Source organism: Rhinopithecus roxellana, chromosome 1 (assembly GCF_007565055.1).
Source record: "Rhinopithecus roxellana isolate Shanxi Qingling chromosome 1, ASM756505v1, whole genome shotgun sequence".
Lineage (NCBI taxonomy): Eukaryota > Metazoa > Chordata > Mammalia > Primates > Cercopithecidae > Rhinopithecus > Rhinopithecus roxellana.
Genome location: NC_044549.1, coordinates 33,973,491 through 33,988,575, shown reverse-complemented (window position 1 = coordinate 33,988,575; position 15,085 = coordinate 33,973,491). Strand labels below are relative to the sequence as shown.

At 42.8% G+C, this 15,085-nt stretch overlaps 1 protein-coding gene across 1 annotated transcript in view; it reads right to left on the bottom strand.

Moving 5' to 3' along the window:
- The window catches only part of BOC (BOC cell adhesion associated, oncogene regulated), a 253,113-nt gene that overhangs the window by 170,297 nt on the left and 67,731 nt on the right, over positions 1 to 15,085 (bottom strand). The window contains exons 3-5 of the mRNA XM_030941125.1: positions 11,418 to 11,504; positions 8,671 to 8,724; positions 7,449 to 7,510 (exon numbers count right to left, since the gene is read on the bottom strand). The gene's annotated coding sequence lies outside the window, so the exon portion shown is untranslated. The remainder of the gene's footprint in view (positions 1 to 7,448; positions 7,511 to 8,670; positions 8,725 to 11,417; positions 11,505 to 15,085) is intronic.

Below are 15,085 nucleotides of genomic sequence, written 5' to 3'. Positions count from 1 at the left end.
ACATCTATATCAAGTTCTTCTTGATAAAAGGGAATAGAGTTCACCAGCACAATCTCTTTTCTCACATGTAAAATGAGGATTTTATGTGTAGGATAATGCCAAGTGTTGGCAGAGATGTGGGCACATAGGACTCTCATGTATCACTGGTAGGAATATAGATAGCGCAGCTGTTCTGGAGAGCAATCTGGCTCTACTTAGTCAAATTAATATTTGCAAATCATATGATCCCCCAATTTCAATCCTAGATATGATAGCCCTGTGAAATGCTTACAGTATTCCACAGGGGATAGGACAAGCATGCTGCTTTCAGTGCTGTTTGTGGCTTCAAGGAGTAAGTACCAACCTGGCAGCCTTTGGGAGTGGATAGAAAGTCCACCCTGGAGGGCTAAGCAGCAACGAGAAGTGACAGATGAGATGAGTATATAAGCATGCATAGTCTTAAACTGGTACTCCAGGGCAAAGAAAAGTAAGAATAGGATGGGATATAGACCATATTTCATCAAATCTAAATACCACCTATTGTTCAATGGATTATCATATTTTGTACCATTAAGAAAGAATAAAACTCTGCCAATTAAATGATGACATACCATTTATTGTAAGATGAATCCTGACTTCAGAGATTTAAATGTGAAAAAATGTTAAAATTCATTTATGTAAATGAAAATACATGTGCATAGAATAATATATTTGGCAAGAACACATTCAAATACACATTAAATACCTTGCACAGGGGTTGTGGAGATGAAATGGGAATGGCATATGGGAATAAGAGAGACTAAGCAAACAAATGGAGGAGCTTAGCATGAAACAAAGATAATCAAGGGTTAACTAGGAGCCACTGTAGGTTGAAAAGTGAAAAAGCATATAATACTAATAACATCCAGGCTGGGCGCAGTGGCTCAAGCCTGTAATCCCAGCACTTTGGGAGGCTGAGACGGGTGGATCACGAGGTCAGGAGATCGAGACCATCCTGGCTAACACGGTGAAACCCCATCTCTACTAAAAATACAAAAAACTAGCCGGGCGAGGTGGTGGGCGCCTGTAGTCCCAGCTACTCAGGAGGCTGAGGCAGGAGAATGGCATAAACTCAGGAGGCGGAGCTTGCAGTGAGCTGAGATCCGGCCACTGCACTCCAGCCCGGGCGACAGAGCGAGACTCCATCTCAAAACAAAAACAAAAACAAAAACAAATACTAATAACACCCGCTCCAAGGGTCTGTGGTGAGCACTAGCCAACATCACCCAGGCATAAGCCACAGCATGAAGGAGGCTTTGCAAGTTGTTCCCACTCTTCATCTTGGTGTTTGAAGGTGCTGCCCAGGATAGGAGTTAAAGGGAAAGCCTTAATGTTCTCAGCATGGTTTGCTTCCTTAAAATAGAGGTAAACTTAAGCTTGCTTCATATTCAAGTATCAATAAATATGGAAAACAATAAGCAGTCTTTTGCTTTTCTGACACCAGAAATCTGCTTGATCATTTGTATGTATGTATGCATGTATTTGAGATGGGGTCTTGCTCTGTCTTCCAGGCTGGAGTGTAGTGGTCTGATCGTGGTTCACTGCAGCCTTGATTGCCCAGGCTAAAATGATCCTTCCATCTCAGCCTCCCCAGTAGCTGGGACCACAGGTGCATGTCACCATGCCTGGTGAGTTTTTTTGTTTGTTTGTTTAATTATTCGTGGAGACAGGGTCTCACTATGTTTCCAACGCTGGTCTCATACTCCTGAGCTCAAGCGATTCTCCTGCCTTGGCCTCCCAAAGTCCGAGATTACAGGCATGAGCCACCATGCTCAGTCTCTGATTATTTGTTTACAGGAGGTTTGAAACATCACAATGAGAGAGAGGATGATGGCAATGATAATGATGAATAAAAACCAGTGTATGGGGAATACTACATTTCTAGAAGTTCTTTGGATGGTTTTCCAATTTCTCTGGAGGAGCAATACAAAATCAATCCAAGAAACAAATAACATCCAAGCAAAGACTCTGCTGGGAGCCACCAGGAAATGAGTCAACCTACCCGGAAGAAGCTCATCCGTTGCTGAAGTGAAGAACACATTCTTCCTGAAAACAGGAAGCACTTTCTTGAAGGAGCATCAAGAAAAGGGCACTACTCTGCTTAAGGTGTTCTGGGAAGGAAGAATGAGGACAGATGGGGTGCAGTGAAAAGTATACAAATTATGGCTTTCAATAATGTCTTCTCTTTTGATTCCAAAGAGAAGTATAGAATCTTTTTAGGGACTCAATTAGGCCACTAATGAATATAGCGGGGAACTCTCCCCTTCCCAAAATGAGTGACGAACCCTAGGCTTGAGGGAAAAAAAAAGATCTTGATCTTTAAAAGTCAGACAATGGCAAAGTAAACATTTTAATAAAAGTGGACAAAGTGAGTCACACTGCAAGCTTTCTGCCCGCAGAGGCAGCCCTGTGACCATGTGGCCACCATGAGAAGGGCTACGGACATTGATGTCATTTTTTCCGAGGAAAGAGCACTATTCTGGATTCTTTGCACTAAGGGAGGTTTAATAACCACAGATTGCCACCCACAGAGTCTAGAAACCCACAGTATCTAGAAATATGTGCCATTAAGAGGTATAAGAGAGAGAAGATGAGTATGGAGTCTAGACCTTGGCCCCTTTACAAGGGAACAGAGATTGGGAAAGAAGCCCTAGAATCTCCAAGTTTCTAGAAGTCTTCTTTGTTTCCTTTCCTTTGCTTTGCTCTTACATTTCAGCAGAACGTCTGTTTCCCACTAGGGAAGGACTCTCCAGGGTCTCTTTGAGCTCAAGAGTTTTATCATTAATTATCTGGGGCACAGTAGAAAAGGATGTTTCTGTTCATCTCCTATATTTACAAAGTGTCATTGGACGTAACTAACAAAAAGTTGTTTTCCTTAAATTTCTAGACTAAAGACATTCGGGGAAAATTAAACAACTAGGATTTAAATCCAAATAATGACTATTTGTTTTAGTTTTGAAGGTTTTGCATTGTTTTCCCCAATGAGGACAGTCATAGCTGGTTGTGAGAGGACAATCCAGCGGCGGAGCAACTCTACTTTTCAGGGAGAATCGGCAGGGCCTTCTGGAAGAAGGGGCGCATCCGGGTAACTCATGATTTACTCATTCGCCTCCTTTTTTCAGCCTCAGAGACTCTTAAAGCTGGGAAGGGCCTCACAGATTACCTGGTCAGTGTTTCCCAACCTGGTGTCCTTGAACAGGGAGGGGATCCTCAAAGGCAAAAAAAAAAAAAGTGTGGGGGTCTAAAAGCTTTTCTTCAATAATTTTCAAAGCCTAAAAAGGCATCATACATTTAGCTTTTTAACAAATTCCCCACCTCATGATGCTGCCAAGCAATTCAGTTGATAGCTCCAGTAACTTATGAGCCTTAGAGGCCCTGGTTGGCTGATGATGACATCGCGGCAAAAATATAGGAATGGTAGGCCTTAGAGATAAAAACTCACTTTGTAGTTCAGTAACTGAGATTCTCAGTGGGTTGTAACAAGTTACGTAGAATGAATGACTGGATGGGATTTTCAGAAGCTCCTGAGGCAATAAACGAACTTTCTGCTTCTCAGTTCAGATAAAGTCCCTGAATGAGTGAATATTTAAACTTCTTTTTAGGTCCAAAATTAAGTTTGAATAGGTAGCATTCCACTTTTTCACAGATTTTTTCTGCATGGATAGGATGCTGAAGAAGGAATATGAATATGAATAGCCTGCTTTTCCCAATTTTTCTTGGAGACTCAGAATTTGCCCCAAACCTTAGAATAGAATGCAGACATATATGGACTCATTTCCTTTTTATTCTATAGGAATATAGCAGATACCAGCCCCCAAATCTAAAATCCTATTTGTCTAAACAATCTGTTACTGATTATTAAATGATGTTAAAAGATTCAGGAGTTTCTTTTGTCAGTGTTAAGCAGGCAGCTGAAGTAAGAGCCACACAAAATCCTTAGAGAATTGCTCTGTTAAGCACACAATCTCACCAAACTTGAGTCCATAGAAAACAACGATTTTTAATATTGATGTCCACGTGTTTATAGGTATGTATAAGAAGGCAGGTTGTGACTAAACAGGAAAGTTAAAGGAACAGGAGAGCTGGCCACAGTGATACTGCTACTCAGGAGGCTGAGGTGGAAGGATCACTTGAGCCTAGGAATTCAAGGTTACAGAGGGTTAAAATCATGTCACTGCACTCCAACCTGGGTGACAGAACAAGACCGTGGCTCAAATACACACACAACAACAACAACAAACCCAAAACAAAAACAAAAACAAAAACAAAAACATCCTGGGAGAATCTATTGCTACACTGTGTTCTTCCTCTCCGTCCCATCTGGGAAACCGTTTCTGTTCATTTAAATGCTCTTGACTGTCGGGAAGATAAGGTGTTCCATAAGGGTACTATAAGGCTAAGAGACATGACAATTAGGCAATAGATTTCCTCAAAAATTTCTTTGATGCTGAGCCTCAGGTGGCTGGGGCCATGTGAAAGAGGCTCACTATGAAAGTCAATTTTATCTTGAGGACTGTTCAAGCTTGAAAAGTTTGCACAGGTCCTAGAGAAATGTTCAAGAAAGAACTGAGCCTCTCTTACATAGCCACTTTATTTCTACGAGATCTAACCATCGTTGTTTCCACTAAGATTTCCAGAACACTTGAAAATCCAAAAACAACCGAACAAAAACCACACAAGAAAAGTTTTTAAAGATAATCACTATGTCCTGAGAAGAAGCAAAAGGATGAGAAGAGAACCCAGTGGCAAGAGTGCACTTGGGTGATGGGTACACCAAAATCTCACAAATCACCACTAAAGAACTTACTCATGACTCATGTAACCAAATACCACCTGTACTCCAGTAACTTACGGGGGAAAAACAAAGCAAAAACAAGAGTGCAATTGGAAGAGCAGTGCTGGTCATGACTGTTTGCTTCTCCCTGGCTATAGTTTGTGCTTTTAAAATGCGTTGGGATACAACTCACATACTGTTTTACCATTTTAAATTATACAGTTTAGTGGGTTTTAATACATTCAGAAAGTTGTACAACCATCACCACTATCTAATTCCAGGACATTTCTTTCCCCCAGAAAGAAATTCTGTCCTCATGAGCAGTCTTTTTTGTTTTTTGAGACAGTCTCACTGTCACCCAGGCTGGAGTGCAGTGGTACTATCATAGCTCACTGCAGCCCCGAACTACTGGGCTCAAGGATCCTCCCACCGCTGCCTCCCAAGTAGCTGGGACTACAGGCATGTGCCACCACACCGGCTAATTTTTTTTTTTCTTTTTTTGGTAGAGACAAGGTCTTACTATATTGCCCAGGCTGATTTCAAACTCCTGGGCTCAAGTGATCCTATGAGCAGTTTTGTTGACTTGTATGTAGGCCTGCCTCAAGTATACCGCACCATTCATCCATCTGTTCATTGAATCAACATTGATTGTGTACTTACTAAGCTCCAAGCACGTGGTAGGGGTAATTTGCCCCTACCCTTTGCAGCAGAGGCCTGCATAGCAGTGTGGAGGATTACCTTAAGGAGCAGAGTTTTCTTTAGGGTTACAGTGGAGTGTGAGATTGTGGGAGATAAGAGTGAGTCATTGATCAATGGCTCAGTGAGAGTTGTGGGGAAGGAATTGAGGCTGACGAAAAGTACACAGTGAGGTTATATGTTCTTCAGGAAGGTTTGCTGTGCTGTTTAGGTTCCTTTTTAAAAGTTCATGGCTTTCAGGAGTTGTTACCTCCCCAGAGCAGGTGCTGGCCAGCAAACCAAACCCTGTACATTTTTAGACTCCTACGCCTCTCCTCTACATTTCCTCTCTGTCCACATCCAGCTGCAAAACTTCTTTCCATTTTTGACAATTTCCATATCCATATCCATTTCTTTCACTTAGTTTTCTTTTGCATGTCTTTTTCCAATCATTCCTGCCCCCACCCCTCCGCCACGGTGCCCCTCAACCCCCGTGAATCTCCTCTGCTTTTGTGGCCTGTTCTTTTTTCTTCCATTTTTCTTCTTTTTTACTACTTTTTGCCCCCACACCCAAGGTACCCAGCAGGCTTGGATGAGAGAGTCACACGGAAGGGACTGTTTATAAGTAAGAATGTTTGTCTTCTCTCCATACACACACACTAAGGGGGGAAAGTGTGAACTCTACTCGCAGCTTCTCCTTTACGCATTCCATTATTTATAATTATGATAATAGAAAATAATATTGATTAAACTTTTACTGTGAACCAGACACCGTGCTAAATCCTTTTCAGACTTTATCTCATCGAATCCTCACAACAATCCAACAAGGCAGGTACTATTATCACCTCCAGTTCACAGATGGGAAAACTGAGCCTTGGCGTGATTAAAGCACTTGCTTAATATCCTAAGGTAGTAAATAGCGGGAAGTCACCCACAGCAGCTGTGTCTGACTGCAGGGCCTAAGGTGTGATTTTACAATGCCTTACTTACTTTCTGGGCTTCTATCCTTCCTCCAACCCACCTCCCACTTTAACTTAACTCCCTCTCTCTTCCTAAAGTGAACTCTGCAGTCCAGTTGGCTTCCTTCCAGCTTCAGTGAGCTAGGGAATCCCTGGCATGTGCTCAGCTATGAGTTCTATGGAACATTGTAACTGCTGGTACTACAGCAATAAAATCTTAATAGTCTTGGCCCGGTGCAGTGGCTCACGCCTGTAATCCCAGCACTTTGGGAGGCCAAGGTGGGCGGATCATGAGGTCAGGAGTTCGAGACCTGCCTGGCCAACATGGTGAAACCCCATCTCTACTAAAAATACAAAAATTAGCAGGGCATGGTGGCAGGTGCTTGTAATCCCAGCTACTCGGGAGGCTGAAGTAGGAGAATCGTTTGAACACGGGAGGCGAAGGTTGCAGTGAGCCAAGATTGCACCACTGCACTCCAACCTGGGTGACAGGGTAAGATTGCCTCTCAAAAAAAAAAAAAAAAAAAAAAAAAAAAAAAAAAAATCTTAACTGTGTCCAGAGAAGATGACTGTAAATTCTTCTGAAATCCCACTTTGGGTGCAAAAGTTCATGCCTCTCTTCCCCCTCCTCATCTTTTTTTTTTTTCCACCCCACCTCCATTAACTGCCCCAGATTTCATGAAAGGGGCCATGCATTAAAACAAGGCACAGAAATCCCAGCAGCCTCCAGCTGCAGCCGGGGTTGTGTTTTGTCTATGAAATGTTCTGGAAAAAAAAAAAAAAAAAAAAAAAAAAAAAAAAGGTTTCATATCAACTTTGCTCAGGATCAGGGACACATAGCTTACGCTTTTGGGAAATCTATAGAGAAAGAAGAAAAGGCAGAGGAAAATTGCCAATGAGGACAACAGAAGAGAACCAATGAAAAACCCGGAACACATAAGGATATGCAGAAGAAAACTTTGTGAAAATGACACCCAAGGGGCCTGGGATTTTTCCTCTCTCAATTATTTTCTTCTTGTTACCTGGGTCCTGACAAGCCAGCTGTGGTCTTTCTGGAAAATTCATTTGGCTGTCTTGAACTCAGCTGAAAAACAAATATCAGCAGAAGTCTGAGAGGGAATAAGAGTTTGTTTCTTCCTTCTGGGATCAAGTGAACAGGTCTGGGGTTGGGGGAGCAGTGCATGAAGAGTAATAAAGGGGTCCCTTTTAGAGTCTCCTTTCTGCCCCAGAAATAATTGTATCATGTTTAGACAAAGTGTGAAAGTGGGACAGGAACCTGGGACAGTGACCACTGGGACAGAGCTGGAGTGGGCCACGTGACCCCAGTCCTGGCCATCACATCACAACAATGTTGCTTTGTCTTCTTTCCCCTAGGAAGGGGAAAGTCCAGAGGGAGACCCTGGGAGGTTGAGGCTTAGATAGGTAATGCAGGTGCATGTCAAGGGTAGGTGAGACCCGGTGGGCCTGGAACTATGACAAATAGAACAAAAGGGTTATATGCGTCCTGTGAGATAAAACCCATAATGTATGTATCTAAATCCTACTTCCCTCTTAGTTTCTAAATCCCTGTTCATTTCACAGTAAATTAAATGTGTTTATCAGATTCCTTTTCCCTTACCTCATCGAAAGGTTAGGTTGGAGTTGGCTTATGTGCCAGAAACTGTTATGATTTTGTTTCTGAAATTAACTTCTAATACCTGTCTGATCAAAATTGTAGCACCGGCAGGGCCAGCAACAACGAGGCCTATCCTTCGCTGGCCAGCTGAATGAGGACATGCATGCTACAGAATGTGTGTGTGTGTGTGTGTATGTGCGTGCATGTGTGTATGTGCACGTAAAGGAGAGGAAGAGATTCAGCTGATTGCCGAACCCCAAATCTCAAATTTGAGTCAAATGTTTGAAGACACATTGGGGGTTACCTTTTTCTTTTCCTTTCTTCAGATCAATGTCATTTTGGGATGGGGGAAATGTGTGAATTTTTTCTACTCTCTTCTACTTGAAAGGCCTCCTTGAGAGCAGGAATTGTGTGTTATGCATTTCTGTCCTCTCAGAGCCTGGCAGAGCATCTGGCACCCAGTAGGTGCTCAGTAATTGTTTGTTAAAGGTGACAGGTACAGGACACACTACTCCAAAACATGGCACCTTGGAAATGGAGAAAATCACAGAGGTAAGAAGTTAATTCTCCGATCTTCTTCTGCCTTCCTAAGAAGAGAGGGCCAGCCATGAAAGAATTCTCTTACCTACCTCTCCTGAGAGTTGGTCATAAGATCCTCATACGGCAGATGTCCTGCCCCACACCTGGCAGAAAGGAATGGAGATACAGAGATGTCAAAAAGAATCTGAACAAACAGGCCTTACTAAGTTCTCCCAGCTTTGTACCATTAGATCATATCCCCTTTTGTCCAATCACATTTCTGCACGACTGTTCACTCCTTATCAAATTCTAGCATAAAAATACAGTTTTCCCTGAATTTTTGGGTCTTCATTTCTGAAGGTTCCCCTGTCATGTAAAACTTTGGTTAAATATATTTGTTATGCTTTTCTCTATTTCTGTCGTTTCTCTAAAATCCATCTTTTGTTAGAGAGGCGTCAGCCATGAACCTTGCATTGGATGAGGAAAAGATAATACTTTTTATTTCCTATAAAGGGAAGTAGATCCCTTAAACTAGCACCGACCCGCCACCTCCTTCAGCTCCTACCTGTGCCTCCTTTAGCTGTTGTAAATCTGAATATGGTGTTTCTCTCTGAAGCCCCCAAACTTTACTATCTTTTCTCTTTTTTGGGTATCTTTAAAAAATTATCTCTCTGCAGATGACTTCCAAATTCTTTAGTATCCACCCCTTCAGACTGCCTTCCCCGCATCTCCACCTTCTGGCTCTGTGAGACTCCTTACTGTGGGAGAAGGAAGGGGCTACACATATATCCTATTGACATCTCAAAGCAATATGGCTGAGATGGCTCTTCTGTGACCCTTTTTCTGGCAGGCTATCCCTCTCTGCCCAAGTCTAGGGAAGGAGGTTCAGACTTTTCTGCTCTCATCTGGTGACATAGTTGGGTAGTGTAGTTTGCTGAAGTCCCAGGGCAAATGAGGCTGGAGGCTGGGCCTTGGAATCTCAAGAGGGGCTAGAGGTGTGGTGGGTAGGAAGGTTTCCTGAGGTCTCAAGGTTTACAAGATGCTGTCTGTGGCAAGGGTTTGCAAACAGTGCTGTTGTACAAGGCCCATGGTTACTGGTGAGATTTCCATCCTTTGGATGGATACTTCAGGCTGCAGTCCCGCCAAATTTCCTTTCTTCCAACCCCAGACTCATAATTGTGTAAGACATTTTTGTCTTAGTTTCTCATATAGAGAGAGCTAAATCCACCCTTTTTCTTTACCACAAACCGCTTGACTCTAAGGAGATTCTTATTGCTCTCCAAGGCTCCAGCCTCCAGGTCTGAGCCTCCCCCGGTAGTTCTCTAACTGTAGAGTGGTTCAGAATCACCTGCAAGGCTTGCTAAAACACAGACTGCTGGGTCTTACTTCAGAGTGTTTGTTCAGTAGTTCTGGGGCCCAAGATTCTGCATTTCTAATAGAGTCCCAGGTGATGCTGATGCTACTAGAGGGACCAAATCAGACCAATAGGCCCACTGATCACCACTAGTCTATGGTCTCTCTCAATAAGAGCAAATGCTGTCAGTTATTGGGCTTGCTTTCTGCTTAAGTTTTTAGATACATTCTGTCATTTACTCTTCACGATAACCCCATGAGGTATCTACTATTAATATTGCCATTTTAAAGAGGAAGAAACTGAAGCACAGAGAGGTGCTATATCTTGTCCAATGTATGTCATGAAGCTGGGCAGTACTGATGCTGAAGCTCGTGTATTCACCCTGCCACATGGCCTGAATAGTCTAAGGATATTTTTCCCCCTATGGACTTCTCAGATTATCTACCTTAGAAACCCAGGGCTTCGTGAACAAGATGCCCTTTCATTCTGGACCACCCCCTGCCCAAATTTCTCTTTGCTGGTGGTTAAGTACAGCAAGAGAAAACACACATTTAATCTCCATTAAGACCTTCAGACTTTTTGGAGAGGAAGTCTAGTCTGACTTGGGAAAGAAGCCTGAAGTTCTGAAAATCTTAAAGAAAAGCAGTTTTATTGCTTTCAGTAGCATATGGTAGTACAAATGAATGACTAATGAAGCATTTCCAAGAATTCCTCTTAGCCTTTCAAAACAAATGAATATGGCTCATTTACATATAAGCAACTGTATTAAAGATTGTTTAACTGTGGGTTAAATTAAAAGTGCAGAAGAATTTTACAGCTGATTTTTAAAAGTCTCGATATGGATTAAGAGCTCATGCTTTGGAACATGAAGCCTTTGAGATCATCTCTTCAAATAGATTGTTTTCATTTTGCTCCTAGATTCAGGTTTTGGTCTCTCGGGGAGCTCCTCTGACAAAACCCACAAACACACAACTGCCATGTGTCAAGGCAAAATTTGATACGTACCAGGCAGGCTAGGATTTGATGTTAAATAAAGACAGTGCAAATATCTTGGTGCTTTGCCTCAGCAGGGATTCCCAACTTACTGAGAGTTTGTGTAAATTCTAAATTTTTCCAGAGATTTTGCCACAGTGTATCTGGAGGGGGCCAGGGAATCTACAACATATATATTCCCAAATTTTATTTTGTTTCTGTTTTTCTTACCAATGTGTTTGTTTTACTTTTTCTAATGTAATTCCAATGGGGCACACTTTCAGAAACACTGCCAGGCTGTGGGAAGGGAACGGGGACTGGGGAGGGAAGCATGCGGTTTTAGAGTTATCCACCTTAGTCTTCAGACACTTCAAGTGGTTCCAACCCTTGCTGCCCTTTGGATTCATCTGTAACCCTATTAAAATGCACCAAATTCCCTGGGCTCTACTCATGACCCATTAAAGCAGAATTGTAGGAGTGGACCTGGACAACAGCATGAAGAAAACAAACAGAAAAACAAAACAAACAAACCTCCTGGGTGATTCCCACGTAGGAGGACAGTGCTGAAAACCGGTAGGGCAGTCCGATTTGGAGCAACACAATGAGAAGTATATTTAGCTGAGGGTAAAAAGTGGAAAAGTCGAGGTCAAAATATGTTGAATGTGTGGATGGACGGATGCGTGTCTTTTCCAAATTAGAATGAACTCCTGCAGCTAGAAGACTCTAAATTAGGAGACAGGTGCAGCCCAACTAGGGAGCCTCGGTTAGCCCATTCTACCTCATAATTCATTCTCTTTCTCTCCATCCTCTGCTGCGGGCCTACAGCCCAGGGCTGTTCTCTTTGGTGCCTTGGGCAGGGCCTTCACACTCACTTTCACTGGGCCTGCTGGCATTTAGGCTTCTGTCCTGGGCTGCTCTCTGGCTGCTAAAATCTGGCAGCCGCACAAACCCTGCAACCCGGTGGTTTCTGAATGATATCCCTTCAGCTTCAGCCCAGGGGCTCTGGCTTTTCTGTTTGTTTTCTTTTTTCTTTCTTATTTAAGAAGCTCAAGAGAACTTAAAAGCAGACCCTTGAAAGTTAAGCATTTCTAATCACATAAAGGTGTCTCTGCAGGGCTTGGGCTGAAGAGGGTTTGTTTGGGGGCTTTCATCTTTCTGTGTATCCCCTTCCTTCTTCTAATAGCCTTTCTGGGCTCTTATCCACCCAGCTTCTTGCTGGATGCCCACCCCCATCATCTCCATGTTTGGGGCCCAGAGGGTAAAGGAGAAGAGGGGGGTGGCCAGAGGGCCAGAGCGGGGAGGGAGGAAGTGGTTGGCCCCCATGCCGGGCCTAGCAGACTTTGTGAGAAAGGCCCTCTCCATCTGCAGCCCAGCCCGGTGGGAGTCAATTAATTCTGAATAACCTAAACCGACAGAGGTATTTGCATTCACAACCTGACTGATGACCGTATAAAATTGATTTATGAATTAAAGTGCTTCCCCTCCCTTTATCCGAATTCAGTCTGTAATTGATTATACGTGCTGCAGCGAAATTAAATAAAAGAAAATTAAAAAGAAAAGAAAAAGGAAAGTGAAAAAAAGAGAGGCCCTTGCTTGGCGGTCTGGCATTCTCAGGGCTCCCCAGGATTAGCCATTCCATTCATCACTTATCATTTTTTATTTAAAAAGTTACTTCCCCCTTTGTCTCCACCCTCCCTGCACCACCCCCCTTCCCGCCCCCATCTCTGCCATTGCCAGTATTCTCCTCACCAGCTTCCTCCCACTCGCTGAAACTCTGAGGTGTAACAAGGCCCCTGGACAGAGTGAGAAGTGAAGATGGGCAGGGCTTCTCCCCAACAGCACTTGTTCCCTCAAAAATGTGAGGTGTAAGCAAAGACGTCTTCTACTTTTGCCTCCCTCTTCTGTGCTGGTCTTTCATCGTTTTTCTAACTGCTCCCCACTCTACATGCACACTAATCAAAACTTTCTTGCAGGAAATCATTTCATAAATTTTTTCTCAGCAAGGAATACATTAACGGTAAACTTTTTAATGGCTTATTCCTCTTAGCAGAAATTCACCAAAGAATAAAGTGCTTAGGTAAAGGAATAAATATCTAATTGTAAAATTTCATTTTCATAGTAGGAAAAGGGTCGTAAGTAGGGGAGCAGAGAAGCTGAATTCAAACCACCTAGTGGCCATGCGAAGGGACTTTGGAACTAGTTGGACCCAGGCTCTAAAAATTACTAACTGTGTGTCCTTGTGCAAGTCACTTAGCCTTTCTTGCTTTCACTGACTATTTAAGATCACTGACTAATCTGAGGTAATGTACATAAATCCCTTTGAAGTGTGGCTCAGCAAACATGGAAGGTACTTTACAAACATTAGAATTAGAACCTACTTCCTTGCTTATTCTGCTTATGAAACAAGGCAGTGCTGACCTAAGAGCTTTCTGGTGTTAGGATGATCAATGACTTTCTCCTAACTCAAACCCAGTGTGGCTATTTGAGTTACAAATGGAGAACTGTTTTCATTGCCACACCAAATCTTGAGAACAGACTGTCTTCTTTACCTCTGTATCCTCAGAAATCTTGGTACATAAAACACATCATAATTAAACCATCTCACTCAATTAATCCTCATTTCTTCTCACCTTTTCTCAGCTACCTTCTACCTCAGGACTGCCAAGATTTTATCCCTAGTTTGTGCTATTTCTTTTCCTGTTTCATTGCTGTTGTTAAATGCCTGCGTCCTTCCCAAACCCTTTTCTGTCTTTGACAGATACAGTATTATCTCCTTTCCTCTAAAGTTTTAATGTACAGGTTTGTGGGTAATCCCACATTAAGCGCTGTTGCCATAGTTTACTGAAAGTTCAACAAAGTAGGGAGCGATTGGTTGAGCCAGGTCAGAAGAGGTCTACTTTATTGATGGGGGCATGATGCTCCCTCCCCCAGTGAGGAGTTCTTACAAGAACAGATCCTTTGTTGGTGAAGGGTGAACTCCCAGAGAAGTGCCTCAAGAATACTGAAAATTGGACCCTCTTCAGGGAATGTTAACAGATGAATTATGTGATGTGAAAATTTCCAATAGATGTTGAGACAACTCTAAGTGAGGGGCTAACCAGAAGAGAAGGCTTTTCCTTTTCACCATCTCAGGACAGCCAAACTGATGCCGCCTTGAGGTGGCATCAGGCATCTTGCAGTTTCACACATTCTAGTCTACTTCTGGCTTATCCTGGCAATTCCTTATTGGAATGCAATAAGGTCAGGAAAATGCCTAAGCTCTTTTCAGTTGTTTACTGAAAACCGTTTGGGATCATTGAGGTGACAAGAAAGACTGAGAACAGGTCATGAGAGGACCCAGGTTCTGAGGTACTGAGTGCTAAGGTCCTGAGTCCTGGTACGGAGGCGAGTACAGAAGCACCATAGGGTGGGTAGAAAGGAAGTCACAGAGAGTGGAGCCTGAGGAGACAGACCACCTCTGCAATTTTGCTAGTGGAAGACCTCACATTCATTGAAAAGAGAAGTAACAAAAAACCAAGGTGCCTTGTAAGCATATGTAGAAGTCAAGAGAACAGCAGAGTAACATAGAGAAGGAACCAATAGAAGAAATCTAAAATAAATGGTCCTCTTTACTAAGACCCCCTCTTTTTAAGTGTAAAGAACATGATGACTATTTCCCTGAGGCTGAGCAGGGTTTAAAAAGACACAGGTGGGAAGGTATGAAGGGTGGGTGTAACTACAATATCTATCTGGCTGGTAGATAGTTACTGTAGCTACCTAGTATCTAGCTGGGTGTTATGGATTGAAAGTTTGTGGTTCCCTGCTCCATTAATATGGTGAAATCCTAACTCTCAATGTGATTACATTAGGGGGTACGGTCTTTGGGAGGTAATTAGGACATGAGGGTAGAGCACTCATGATGGCATTAATATGATAAGAAATATGAGAGAAATAAGAAATATGAGAGAAACACTCTCTCTTGGCCTTGTGGGGATACAACCAGAAGATAGCCATTTGCAAATCTGAAAGCATGCCCTCACCAGACACCAAATTGCCTACTGCCTTGATCTTGGACTTTCCAGCCTCTAGAGCTGTGAGAAATAAATGTTTGTTGTGTGAGCCACCAGTCTATGGTGTTCTGTTAGAGCAGCTCAAACTGACTAAGACACCAGGGTTGGGCTTCAGAAGATGAAAGTTGTCTCCAGCATGTGGTTGAAAAT